This window comes from Balaenoptera borealis (assembly GCF_965194805.1).
Source record: "Balaenoptera borealis genome assembly, chromosome: 5".
Lineage (NCBI taxonomy): Eukaryota > Metazoa > Chordata > Mammalia > Artiodactyla > Balaenopteridae > Balaenoptera > Balaenoptera borealis.
In genome coordinates, this window is record NC_138862.1 from 14317779 (window position 1) to 14331684 (window position 13906).

The following is a 13906-nucleotide window of genomic DNA, read 5'->3' on the forward strand; positions in this document are numbered from 1 at the left end:
TCCATCTGGTTGTTCCTGAGTTATATTCTTTTGTAATAAACTGGTGCTCTAGTAAGTAAAATGCTTCTCTGAGTTCTGTGAGCTTCTCTAGTAAATTAAATGAACCCAAGTAGGTGGTTGTTGGAACCTCTAATTTATAGTCAGTTGCTGAGCTTGTGATTGGCATCTGAAGTGGGGAGGGGGTGTCTTGTAGGACTGACCCCCTTAACCTGTGGGATCTGACACTATCTCTAGGTAGATAGTGTCTGAATTGAGTTAAATTGTAGGACACCTGGTTGATATTCCGAGAATTGCTTGGTGGTGTTGGGGGGTATTCACTGCCACCCACCCCCACCATTGGAATTGGGTGCAGAACCAAGGCCCAAATCACATGAGGTTTTGTTAAAAATCAGATTCCAATTCAGGGGTCTGGAATGGGACCTGAATTTCCTCTTTTCTAGTGTTGACTAAAAGAAAAGCTGCACAAAGTAAGAGCAGTGAGTTAAGTTTTCTTCAGTCTTACTGAAATTTTAAACAAGATGGTCAGTGAAGTTTTCCCTGATAAGATGGCATTCAAGAAAATCTTAAAGGAAGAGAACATGTGACTCCTGTTTATGTGGGGAAAACATCTGAGGCCAAGTGAACAGGGAGTGCAGAGCCTGGACTCTGCTTAGTGTATCGAAGAGGAAGAGTTGGAATTTGGCTACAGAGGAGTGAAGTTGGTGGGTGGGTAGTAGGAAATGAGGTCAGAGAACCTACAATAAGGGTTTTAGCTTTTATTCTAAGATGGGAGTCCACAGCAGGGTTTGGAGCAGATGAGATGCAAAACCTGACATATTTTAACTGGATCTCTCTGGCTGCTGTGTTGATAATATTCTGCTAAGGGGTAGGGACAGGCAAGACTGAGAGCAGGAAGACCAGTCAGAAGGCTACTGGCTATTGTAATTGGCTTTTGGTGATAGCAATGGAAATGATGATATAGTTCAAAGGTAGAATTTACCAATTTTGCTGAATGATTGGATGCTGAAGTGTAAATGAGGTGTTAAGGATGATTCCAAAGTCTACGCTGAGTGACAGGAAAGATAGGGCAGTCTTAAATTGAGGTAAAGTAAGCTGCAAGAGGAGTGGTTCTGTGGGGCAAGATCAAGAGGTAAATTTTGGACTTTTTATGTTTGAGATGCTCATCAGATACCCAAGTGGAGATGTTGATTAAACAGTTGGGAAAGATGTCCAGGAAGAGGTCTGGGTCAGAGTTTTAAGTTTGGTAGTTGTCAGAAACTGCCAAAAATAGACAAGTATTTAAAACCATGAGACTGGATGAGACCATGAAGGAAATGAATGCAGGCAGAAGAGGGAAGAGGTTCAAAGAGAGAATTCCAGGTGCTCTATGTCAAAATCCTGCTTCACCCTAACTATATCACAATTCTCCCTATTCTTTACCCTCATATAATTTTTCTTTCCCCCTGGAATATTTTCCTTGATTCTTTGTCTTATGGTATCTTACTTATCCTTTTGAAGCTTCTCAGAACCCTCTAGCTTAACCTAGTACCCATCTCTATGTTCTCCTTGTCATATTACCTGGGATTTTCCTACTTACATGTTTATTACATGTATGATCCTTGAGGATAGGGATTATTTTTCATTTTCATGATTTAACACATGTAAATTTTTCAATTAATATTTATTGCACAATCGAATGGATGCTTTAGTTCATGTAATGCATCTGCTTATCAGGTGGTAGTAATGGGAGACCAGAACAAAGGTTTTGATTTTATGATCCAGCATGTTATTGCAGTGATATTAACTATTTGAAAGAACATGGTCTTGTGTTACTGTAGAAAGAGCCCTATATTTCGAACAAGGAAATTTTAGTAGTAATTTGCCCCTCTATTCACTATTTGCTTGGCCATCTGAAAATAGTTTAATGTCTCCAAACCTTGGTTTTCTTTTCTGTAAATGGAATTCATAGTTTTTAATCACTATATAAGATTATATCATGAAAGTGTTACTGACCAGGGTTCTTGGCCTTCCCTAATCAATAGAAATTGATAAGAGATGAGACAAGAAATTGGGGGAAGAATTTACTGGGGCCCCTGCTGCAGCAGCCGAGAGTGAAAACAAGTAACAGGTTCCCTTCCACATCCCCTGCTGGGGGGCGAGCTGGTTCCTTATATGGGGTGAGGGTAGGAGCGGGTCCAGGGGTCAGGCCAGAGGAGTGACTTATGTGGTTTGTCCACCCCTTTGGTGATGTTGTGTGCAGGGGGCATGCACAGTACCCTGCTTTTGTTCCCAGCTCTTTAAAAGTAGCTGTTGAGTTTTTTGGTCTTTTTGTATCTTTTTGTACATAATTTGTCCCAACTGTGCATGCAGGCAGTTATTTTTAGTCCCGTATAGTTACTTTGTATTCTATTGCTGGTGGAGATGTTTGTCCAGGTGCAAGCACCGCAGCAAAGGGTCCCAGGTCCCAGGTCCCAGCCTGTCTCAAAAGCACTTTGTAAAATGGAAAACACGATCAAATGCAAGATGTTATTATTTGTCTGTCTGGAAAGACATCCATTATCAACCTGTGTCTTCCCTTGGTGTTGAGTGTTAAGATAAGGTGTGTTTAAGATTAGTGTCCTGTGTTCCAACATGCCACTTATGGCTGATGCAGCATATGGCAGTTGAGTTTCTATTATGGCTAATCTCCTTTCATTTCAGGGACCGTAATGCTTTACCTGGCTCCTATTACATTTTATATGTTGTCAGTTACAGCCTCCAGAGCAAGCTATCACAGTGATGTCAGATGCAGGTTAAAAGACGGTTGTACTGGCTTTGAATAAAGGAGATCCTGATGTTCATGAGTTGGATGCTTGAGCTGGAACATGTTTTCCTCATTTGTGGCTTACTGGTCCATGTTCTGAGGTGTTAAGCTGGCTTTAACCTTCATCCTCATGCTGGAAGTCAGAACACATGCTGCTTCATAGAGCTGGGGTGAAATCAGGTAACTAGCTTCTTTTTGTATTTGAAATACACAAAGATTATCTTTAAATTTTCTCTCTAGGTCTGGTCTGCCTGCATATACAGCAGGCATTTGCCTTCAGGAGTGAAAACTCCCGTGGCTTTCTCTCTTCTATGAGGCTCATTTCTCTCTTGAATTCAGTTCACAAGGTCTTCATGCATCTACTGCTCTTTGTTAACCCCATGGAGGAGTATGATTTTGTTTTGTTAAAGCTTTTCTGGTTGTTATGGGAGGGAAGATCTTTCTTAATCTTTTTGTTTTTTTTTGGTTATTAAAAAAAATTTTTTATTGGAGTATAGTTGCTTTACAATATTGTGTTAGTTTCTACTGTACAGCAAAGTGAATCAGCTATACATATACATATATCCCCTCTTTTTTGGATTTCCTTCTCATTTAATTCACCACAGAGCATTGAGTAGAGTTCCCTGAGCTATACAGTATGTTCTCGTCAGTTATCTATTTTATGCATAGTATCAATAGTGTATATATGTCAATCCCAATCTCTCAGTTCATCCCAGGCCCCCTTTCCCCCTTGGTATCCATACATATGTTTTCTATGTCTGTGTGTCTGTTTCTGCTTTGTAAATAAGATTGTCTATACCAATTTTTTCAGATTCTACATGTATGTGTTAATATACGATATTTGTTTTTCTCTTTCTGACTTACTTCACTCTGTATGACTGAATCTTTTATATGACAACTGGAAATAAAAGTCTCCTCATATAGTTCTTGATTCACACTCTACCTGCAAATCAACTTAGGAGTTTTGGGAAGTTTCTGAACTTTCTGATTGTGACTCTTTTGACTTTTCTATATTTCCTGGTGCAATTGAATTATCTGCTGGGGAAAACTCAGAACTTTGGAGCAATACTGAGTGTAAAAGAGCATCTGGTCCAATTAGTGGTTCTTGTCTATGACTGTCTCAATAATGTGGAGGTCTTAGGCACGATTCTTACTTGGGGAGTTGAGTGTAATGTATTCCATCACCGTGGCTTGGCGTCCAATCCAGGTTATTCACCTTTGATCTGCATGTTGCCATTTCTAAAGGGAAAAAATATGGATTAATTATTTCTAATCTTCTGTTTCTCTTACAAATAGTTATGCAAGTATATCTTCCATTGATGGCTTATTTCTGTCATATTTATGAAAAGGAAAAACTATGTAAATGCTAATAGAACAAGATAAAGCTATTCAAAACATGCCACATGCCTTCCTAAAAAATGTTTTCAATTTTCAGAAACATTAGTAGGTAGCATATTAAGCCATTTTGTAAGTGAAAAACTTGAGGAAAATAAATTTATTTTATTTCTTATTTTTCACAATGCCTTTAAAATCCTGGGGAAAATATTTTTAAAATATTTTATCTTTCAAAATTAAATAATATATAAAGCATTAAATTAAAAACTACTTTATTCATATTCAGTCACTTATTTATATATGTTTCATCTCCAGAATTTTCTAAATGCATCCTATTTGTATTTCATGATTGTTAAACTGAAACTAATATTCAAGCCCAACTGTTAACATTTCTATGGAATATTAACATACATTTTGCCTCAGGTAAAATATAGCAAAGCTAATAACTATTTCCTTCTAAAAGTTTCACAGTCCCAAAGGTCCCTATTAACATTCTCTGTCCTTAATGCTATATATTATCAAATAGTACTGTTTTAGTTGGTTTTTCAATGTTATATTTGTTTTACTTCTGAAGTACCATAGGCCAGAAAGATGTGTTACTCTTCTCTCTCTCTCTCTCTCTCTCTCTCTCTGTGAATGTGTATTTGGTTTTAATATATGGAATAATAACCATAGCTAACACTCAATAATATAATAATAATCACTATTTCCAGACATTGTTCTCAATGCTATACATATAGTAACTCACGTAACCCTTAACACTTACTTACAGATGAAGCAATTTGAGAGACAGAGAGATTACGTTTGTCCAAATTTACACAAATGGTAAATAACAAAGCTTGGATTTGAACCTAAACAGGCAGACCCTCAAGTCAGTGATAATAGGACACTGGTAGAATTTATTATCCAAGCTGGAATACCCTTGAGAATAGAGGGTGGCAATATTAATAATTATACCAACGAATTAAGTACATGGTCCCACTAGCTTTTCCTTGTGACTGCGCTGTGATTATATGGTTGCTTAGTTAAAAAAACACATTTAAAATGCATTATACTTATGATTATGTTATTTCTTCATTTGGGTATGGCAGTGTTTGTGCCAATCGCCAAAAGATGAGTGATGTTTCACAGTGGAAAAAGAGAAACAGAATGAAGGGCAGGAGTTTGGAGAATACATTGGAAAATGTTAAACATTTTTTACCAGCTTTACCATAGGAATGAATTTTGAATAATAGAAATACATAAAACAATCACATGAAGGATGGATAAATTATCAAAATATGATTAACAACTAACAAGTTAGACAGATGAGATATTACAAACAGAAAAAAATAAATTATTTGTTTTTAAAGCATAATTTTTGATAAAAGTGTTGATAATTTTCCTCATTAATTAACTCTATAGATTTGATGGCACATGTGACCTAATCACAATTGTACTGTTTTATTTTTACATATACATATATCTATTCTTTCTCAGATTATTTTTTCATATAGGTTATACAGATATTGAGTAGAGTTCCCTGTGCTAGACAGTAGGTCCTTGTTGATTATCTATTTTATATATATTAGTGTGTATATGTTCATCCCAACCTCCTCCTTTATCCCTCCCCCACCTTTCCACTTTGGTAATCTTAAGTTTGTTTTTGAAGCCTGTGAGTCTGTTTCTGTTTTGTAAATAAGTTCATTTGTATCATTTTTTTAAGATTCCACATATAAGTGATATCATATGATATTTGTCTTTCTCTTTCTGACTTACTTTACTTAGTATGATAATCTCTAGGTCCATCCATGTTGCTGCAAGTGGCATTATTTCATTCTTTTTAATGAGTGAATGAAATTCCATTGTATATATGTTCTTCTTCATCCATTCCTGTCGATGGACATTTAGGTTGCTTCCATGTCTTGGCTATTGTAAATAGTGCTGCAATGAACATTGGGGTGCATATATCTTTTCGAATTATTGTTTTCTCTGGATATATGCCCAGGAGTGGGATTGCTGGACCATACGGTAGCTTTATTTTTAGTTTTTTTTTTTAAGGAACCTCCATACTGTTCTCCATAGTGAATGTAGCAATTTATATTCCCACTGACAGTGTAGGAGGGTTCCCTTTTCTCCACACCCTCTCCAGCATTTATTGTTTGTAGACTTTTTGATGATGGCCATTCTGACTAGTGTGAGGTGATAACCCATTTGATTTGCATTTCTCTAATGATTAGCGATGCTGAGCATCTTTTCATGTGCTTTTTGGCCAGCTGTATGTTGTTTAGACAGCAGGTGGCCGCAAACATAATTCTGTCTCTGAGGCTTTATGCATTAATAGGAATGTAACTTCCTGCCTAATCTGACGTGTTAAATTGCAATGAGGAAGAAGTTGAGTTTATGGTCTTAGGTAAAATACCAGGATAATGAAAGAGCAAAAGAATTTGTTGTAGTAGCTTTCACATGGTTGTGCGTTCACAGGGGAACGTCACATTAATAGAAGGTGTCACACTGCTGATTATGTATAATAAAATCTGAATAGTACATCTCATAATAATAGAACTTATTATTTTAGACTGACTGAAGATTTATTTTGGGGAAACCCATGTTAGCAGGAGGTGACCTGAAAACTTCCTTAACTGCTGTGACAAAGTCTTTTTTTAAGAGGACACCACAAAATAATGAGAGGCTGCTACACAATTGGATGCATTGAGTGGGAAGGCAGAGTCCGTGTGAGACATGGTCCACCCATTCCTGGCAGTGGATATATGTATAGGTCTTGGAGCTCTGAATGACATCAAACTTCCTTTACAACCAACTGAAAATTCACCTTCTGACATCATGCATTCCAGTCATGGCAAGAACTCTTGGCGGAGCCTGTGGATGTGGCCTTGGCAGTGGCTATAATATGGATGCAGGAGCGACCCAGGGCCAGGTTGTAGTTTATGCTCAAGATATGGTGGTGACTGTGGGCTTAGCTATGGCTTGAGCTAGATACAGCTCTGGCTATGAACACTCTTTTTACTGACCATGATATTCCCAAAGATGTTGGTCATCTTGTGGCTATTTTTTTAAAAAATAAATTTATTTATTTATTTATTTTTGGCTGTGTTGGTTCTTCGTTGCTACTCGTGGGCTTTCTCTAGTTGTGGCGAGCGGGGGCTACTCTTTGTTGCGGTGCATGAGCTTCTCATTGCGGTGGCTCCTCTTGCTGCCGAGCACCGGTTCGGCACGCGGGCTTCAGTAGGTGTGGCACCAGGCTCAGTAGCTGTGGCGCATGGGCTTAGTTGCTCTGCGGCATGTGGGATCTTCCCAGACCAGGGCTTGAACCCGTGTCCCTTGCATTGGTAGGTGGATTCTTAACCACTGCACCACCAGGGAAGTCCCTTGTGGCTATTTTTTGACTTTCAGTGTTTTTATGCTTCTCACTAGTATCCTGTGACAAATTTCAGGAAGCCCATGTTGATTTTCCTTACATTTATCTTCATCTCTTGTGGACAGTGGGCAACAGCACGACATGGCAGTTTACACTTCAGCCTCTGGGACAGAGTTACCAATATTTTGTTACAATCAACATTTAAGCAATTGCTCTTAAACTGTTAAACTCTGGTGTCCCAACCTCTCTATTTAGTTTATGTGTTATAGCACAGTTCCTTAATAAATGCATTTAAATTCATCTCATTATTTTTTCTGCTTGTTTTTGTTAAAGACTTTATGATTCTTTTTAACCATTCATGAACTGGGTCATGTTTAACAGTTGTAATCATTCAGAAGAAATGGTCCACCTACAGAGCTGGACGCAGGAGCAATCAAGGATTAGATCAGATGAAAGAGACTGTGTTGCTTTTGGTCTCTACTTCCAATCTTATACATCTTATATGCCCAATTTTTAAGTTTCAAGTGCTACAGAACAATATTATTTGGGAAATCTTCTTTGTCTTGGTTTGTTATAAAGTAGAAAAATGATTATTTTCTTTCTACCATGATGTTTATAAAAGTCACAGTCTTTCTTACCCCTTTAACACATGAAAACATTACTATGTTTATTAATTTCCATCACCTGACTTACCTTGAACACTGTTTATTGCTCAATCTGCACTGTGGGTATGTATTTTAGTGAGTGCATTACAAAATAAACTGTAGAGGCCTTCCTTATAATTTAGAAAGTCAATTTTTACCTCTTTTGTTGCTCACGCACAATGTTCATGCTTGAAATATAGCTTATACTTCAGTGAGTCTAGATAGGAAAGTTTTGGGGCAAGTAAGCCCAGATTTTGGAAAAAAATAAAATGAGAGATTCTGCACATGAAAGAAGATATTGGCATATTAAAAGTAAAATGTAAAAAGGAGCTTTTAAAGGCTTTAATATTCCAACAAGTAAGGAATTTTACAGCAGAAGTTCACTCAATAATCAGAAGTTTGTGTGTGTAGTGCCAAGCACTAGTGCTGTTTTGTTTTCATTTGTACCATTTGGTAATTATTTTTCTTATTATCTCTTTAGATTTTGGAGTGATTATTATATATGTAAATTTGAAAAATAAAAGAATACAAGCCCTAAATTTGTAGTCTGAAGACTCTTCTTCTAGCTGGAAGCTCTGTAAAGTCTGAGACTGTGTCTTATTTCTTGTTCACCTCTCTATCCTTAGCCCCGAAACAGTGGCTGTCATAACGTGGACTCAGTAAATACTTGTGAAATAAATTCATGTGTGAGTTTTTTACTATAATGATGCAAATTGTATTGCCTTCAACTTTTAATACCAGAAAAAAACCACTTTTGCAAAAAATATTTCATTCTATCCTCATAATAGCTCAATGAATTGGGCAAGATTGGCATTAACATCTCATTATTTTAATCCCCTCACTCTGCTGTCCCCTTCCCCTCATTCATTTTATCTATTTTTACCTTTTTATTTAAAAATTTTTTTATTTTATATTGGAGTATATAGTTGATTAACAATGTTGTGTTAGTTTCAGGTGTACAGTACAGTGGTTCAGTTATACATATACATGTATCTATTTTTTTTCAATTTTTTTCCCCATTTAGGTTATTACAGAATATTGAGCAGAGTTTCCTGTACTATACCGTAGGTCTTTGCTCTTTATCTATTTTAAATATTAGTAGTGTGTGTATGTCAATCCCAAACTCCCAATCTATCCCTCCCCACCACCTTTCCCCTTTGGTAACCATAAGTTTGTTTTCTAAGTCTGTGAGTCTGTTTTAATTTTGTAAGTAAGTTCATTTGGATCATTTTTTTTTTAGATTCAGCATATAAGCAATATGATATATTTGTCTTTCTCTGTCTGACTTACTTCACTTAGTATGATAATCTCCAGGTCCATCCATGTTGCTGCAAATGGCGTTAGTTCATTCTTTTTAATGGCTAATATTCCATTGTGTATATGTACCACATCTCCTTCATCCATTCCTCTCTCACTCTTTTTAAAAACAAAGAGACTACATCTCAGTGAGCTTAAATGACTTATTTAATATCATATAAGGATGGCTGGAGCTTCAGTGTGACGTTCTGATTTCCAAATCCATGCTCATTTTCTATGTGATTAATTACTATAAAATTCAAAGACATTGTTTAATGTGTTTTCAAAATATTAAAAATAATTTTTGTGTTGATTTACCCACCGCATTTTAATTTTTTAAAAATATGTATTTTATCTTTAGTCCTCTGCACAAAATCCAATGTTCATTGACTAAATATAAAAGAATAAATAAATGAATTATAATTAAAAAATACAATAAAACCGATTAGAGAGTCCTTATAAAACATTGACACATTTATGAGCTGAATACTTTGTGAATGTCAGTGTAGCCGTTCTGTAGTTATAGAAGAACATTACATTCAATAATTTGTGCTGGAAATTCTTAGAAAAGCACAACCTTCTGAGACTGAACCAGGAAGAAATAGAAAATATGAACAGACCAATCACAAGCACTGAAATTGAAACTGTGATTAAAAATCTTCCAACAAACAAAAGCCCAGGACCAGATGGCTTCACAGGTGAATTCTATCAAACATTTAGAGAAGAGCTAACATCTACCCTTCTCAAACTCTTCCAAAATATAGCAGAGGGAGGAATACTCCCAAACTCATTCTACAAGGTCACCATCACCCTGATATCCAAACCAGACAAAGATGCCACAAAAAAAGAAAACTACAGACCAGCATCACTGATGAACATATGTTTCTCAATAATTTTAAACATAAAGAAACCATATAACCCAGCAATTCAGTTCCTAGGTATATATATCCAAGAGAAATGAAAACATATGTCCCTACAAAAACTTTTGCTTGAATCTACATAGCAGTATACATATTAGTCAAAAAGTGGAAACAAACCAAATATATGCCAACTGATGAATGGGTATAGAAATGTTATATATCCATTTCAATGGAATATTATTATTTGGCAATAAAAAAGAATGAAGTACTGATACAAGAAGATACAGTTGTGCCCATACTGGCCATATGATGGCCAGTATGTTGTATGTGTACCTGACCATTGAAACCCATGAAAAGACTCATCATAACCTATACTTTAAGACAGGTAGCAAGAAGATTCATGATGGTTCTCTCTGCATTACCTATAACACGGTGAACTAGCCCATTTTCTTTTCACTTCATATAAGGTTATTATAGGATAACTGCTAGTATGACAATCTCTATTTTACAGGAGTCAGTTCTTCCAACATCAGGTTGAGAGATGCCTCCCAACAGTCCTTGGTGTACCCCCTTTTTCTTTTGTCTGTATTCATGTGTTTTTCGAGTCTCTGGAAATTTCTTACAGAAGCTTGTATTTCTTATTCATGAGAAATATTGAGGAAATAAGGGAAGAGTATTACATAATACGCTAGTTCCTAGGATTGCAAGGAGCAGAGACTTCATTTCATTAGTTATTATCGGCATTATTATAACATGAGTTCCAAAGGAGTTCACTGGAAAGAACAGCCCACTCAACAGTGAGGTTGTCGGTCGGTTAAAACCCTGTGTTTTTGTGGATATTTTTCCTTCTGTTTATTCATTTTATTCATGTCCATGTTTCAGTATGTTTGTTTCCATAGATCACCCCTTATCTAGTGTGGACTGAATACCAAATGAAGTTTTTCCTCTTGAAAAAAAAAAGATATATGAGTTTTAATACTTTTTGATTTCCTCCTCAGCATTAAACTGGAGTTCTTAAATTGCCAATAAAATCAGGGAGTGTTTAATCAGATATAATGATATGATACTCAGTTGATTGCATTAATCAATGGCCTGAGGGGTTCCTCAGAAATGGAGTGTATGGCTACTCCATCACATAGTCTGAGTGATTCTTTCTTTTTTCTTTTTTTTTTTGGGCCATGACAAATATTTGAAAATTAGAATTTTTTAGCAAATATAGATACAGTGTGTAAGAGCTAAACATTCAAATATTTAAAATAGCCAGAATATTATCTAATTTTTTTTTCAGGTTTCAGATGTGACATTTGATCACGTGAAGACAAGGTCTAGGTATTTTCCTAGTTAAACTGATGAAAAACCCAGAGCTTTCTATGAGCTGGATTTTATGAGGTGCCAATGAGAGGCATAATTTTGTATTTATTTCAATTTATCTTATATTTAATGAAGCACCTAGGTTGAGGTATTTATTACCTGAAGTAACAGTTCAAAACTTAAAATCTAGGTAGGGAGATAAAATCTTGCTAGTGTTACAGGGAAGGAAATAAAATTACTTACTGGTTTTAAAAAGGATTCATCTGCCAAACTATATCAATTCTTTTACAATAGAGATATTTTAGGCATAGGAAGATGAAAAGAGGAGGTAAGAGATCTAAAATACTGTTACCTGCTTATTTTTCATTGACTGAGGATAAGAGTACAAAACTCAACAGAAGTGAAAATGACTGCATTATGGTGTTATATCTATAGGCTAATTTCCTGATGCAATTATTTATATTTTCCTTAACATGGAAAGTCATTTAATTTCCTAGTTATGTATTTTCTAATGCCTTGAACAACTTTGAGTCTAATGTTTAGTTACTCTAATTTTTCATTGTTAAAGAGAACTGACCATCCAGAAACTATTTTGTTTTCATTTTTTGGACAATGTTTATACTATTTTCAATCCAAAATAAATTTATAAAATTAAGCAGTGATCTCAACCTACCTGTCTCCCCTCCTTTCTTTCACTCAGCCATTCTCTCATTTTTTACTTTTTAGTTTCTTTCTACAACTATACTTAATGGGTTCATATTTACCCAATAATAATACAGGAAGGGCATCTTGTAAATTGATTTGCTCTGCTTTCTGCACACAATTTTTAAATAAAAAAGTGATCAACTTGGTTCTTGTTAAGATGAAATATTCTTATGATTTAGATGAAATTGAATAAGAAATTTAGGAAGATAATCTTTTAATTAAATTTAACATGAGAATTTGGATTTTAGATTTTTAACTTATAAGAATAAAATAATTGATTTAAAAAAAGATGAAAGTTTAGGAAGAGTCAAATTATATGCTATGAAACATATCAGGTTGCAGCTTTTCAATTTCTTTGTGTGCTTTCTGAATTCTGGGGACTTGCAAAGAAAAAAAGTTGGATTTGGTAGTATTAATTGTATTAACTCAATTACTGTTTAAAATGTAAAATTGTTATCTGTTCTAGACTTTTTTTTTTAACCATACTTATCATTTGAACAATTTCTATTTTGATATGAAAACCTCTGGCCACTTTAATTAATCTAAATGGGAACTGTTAGTCTCCTGACTTGAATGTTACTGTTGAAACTAAAGATGGCCATCACCAGCTCTGAGCTGATAGTAACTGTATTAGTCAGCTTGGACTGTCTAACAAAATACCATAGACTGGGTGGCTTATACAGTAGCAATTTGTTTCTCACAGTTCTGGAAACTGGGAAGTCCAAGATCAAGTTTCCTTGGTGAGAGCTCTCTTCTTGGTTGCAGATGGGCTCTCTCTGGCTGTGTCTTTAACATGGCAGAAAGAGTGAGAGGAAGCAAGCTCTTTAGTATCTCTTCTTACAAGGACACTAATCCCTTCTTGAGGGCCCCATCCTCATGACCTCATCTAAACCTAATTACTTCCCCAAAGCCCCATCTTCAAATATCAACACCATCACAGAGGGGATTGGGGCTTCAACATATGAGTTTAGGGGGGACATGATTCAATTCATAGAAAGAACCTATGCTAATTGGAAATTGGGCTAGTTACCAAGTGTCATATGTACTATAGAGACAACCATTATGAGTCCTCTTGCTGCCTATTTTAAAGTCTACTTTATTATGTGTCTTTTCATGGATTTCAGTTCTCAGCTGCATACACAACATTTCATAGGATTGTAGGGGCACAGTTGTATCTTACTTGAGATAATTTTCTTTTTCTTTCAACATCATATGCAATGTGTTGCTATAGATTTCTCTTGTGAAACACAGCAAAATTATACAATTGGCACAAAAAATGTCTTGGCTGTAAAATATAACAACATGGTTTGCCATTCAGTTCTAGTTGGAGGCTTGGTGGTTGCAAACACAGTCTCAGTACTTGTGAAAGAAGCATTTCTTGCTTTTCTAATATCAGCATCAGCACAACTCAGGCCAAAAGGCATGCCCTCCCTTGGGTTTCTGTTCTGCACAATTAGGAGCACAACCCAATAATGGCTTCCCTGGATTCTCCTGTAACTTTAAAGAAGTATTGACCAATTATCATTGAAACTTATGTTCCCTCAGACATTTAGCCAATTACAGTTTGCTGGTGAACATGAGATTCTCAGAAAGAAATTATCTGGTATAAAATTGA

General features: G+C 35.7%; 1 protein-coding gene across 1 annotated transcript in view; it reads left to right on the forward strand.

The window, feature by feature from the left end:
• The window catches only part of LOC309629007 (uncharacterized protein), a 46389-nt gene continuing 32483 nt past the window's right edge, over window positions 1–13906 (forward strand). Inside the window, exon 1 of the mRNA XM_082392579.1 lies at window positions 1–13906. This exon is cut by the window's right edge and continues 17522 nt beyond it. The gene's annotated coding sequence lies outside the window, so the exon portion shown is untranslated.